Below are 976 nucleotides of genomic sequence, written 5' to 3' on the forward strand. Positions count from 1 at the left end.
GCACCGGGGAGGCCCTTCCTCAGGGCCCCCACTCTATTCCCACACACTCCAGTCCACCCCACCACACACACACAAGGCATCATTCCCACACCATTTCTTCCCCCCTTTCTCCTCTAACCCTTTCCTTTTCCCATTGCCACGACACTCATGTCCATAAATCCCATTCCATGACCCCTCAGTCTCAAAGCCCCTCCCAGTCCCTTCCAATTTCCCCCCCTTTCCCCATTTCTCCTGCCCCCACCCCTGCCCTGCTTCATTCCCCGGGTCCCCTCCATTGGAATCCTTTCCTCCTCACCCACATCCCCCACAGTCCCATCCCTTCCACACCCCAATGCCCATCCTTTGGGGTCCCCAACTCCCACAACTTCACCCTCTTTGGGCCCCCTCCTCCTGCTCCCCCTCCCCTCCCTGCAGGCCCTGAATTCCCCTGGCTCTCCTTGTCTCCATCCCCACCCTGGGCCTTGCAGGAACAGGGATCCCGGGGCAAACTGGATGGAGTGGGGTTGGGGGGAGCAGAAGGGATTTTCCCCTTCAGACTGGGGCAACCATGGGCTGGGGGGGCTGGGGACACCCGTGTCCCTCCCCCAGCCCCACAGGGGCCAATCCTGCTTAAACCTTTGCTCTCCTTCCCCAGCCAATCTCGGGACAAGGAGGAGGTGGATGTGTTGGGGTAAGTCCTGGAGTTGGGATGCCCCCAATATGGGAAATGGGGGGAAATGTAGTCCCCACATCCCTCCTGGGCCTGGGAACACCCCAGTGACCAGTGACACCTCACGCTCTCTCTCCAGGGAGGCATGGATGTCCATCGAGTGAAGAGGTCTGAGGTGGGTACCCCGAGTTCTGCTGGGCCCAGACCCTCCCCTCTCATGGTCACGACCCTCCCCAGCATCCCAGTGTGTCCCAGTCCACCCCAGTGGGCCCCAGTCCAACCCAGTGTGTCTCTAACCCTGCCTTTGTCCCCAGCCCCCCGTGGCTG

At 61.4% G+C, this 976-nt stretch overlaps 1 long non-coding RNA gene across 1 annotated transcript; it reads left to right on the forward strand.

Annotated features, from left to right (window-relative positions):
• Window positions 1–371: 371 nt before the first annotated feature.
• LOC113979374 lies at window positions 372–976 on the forward strand. Its single transcript, XR_003537846.1, has 3 exons — window positions 372–670; window positions 789–824; window positions 964–976. It is a non-coding gene; the product is annotated as an uncharacterized LOC113979374 (long non-coding RNA).

The sequence above is a fragment of the Neopelma chrysocephalum genome, unplaced genomic scaffold (assembly GCF_003984885.1).
Source record: "Neopelma chrysocephalum unplaced genomic scaffold, ASM398488v2 Primary Assembly neopelma1_76962, whole genome shotgun sequence".
NCBI classification, from domain to species: Eukaryota; Metazoa; Chordata; class Aves; order Passeriformes; family Pipridae; genus Neopelma; species Neopelma chrysocephalum.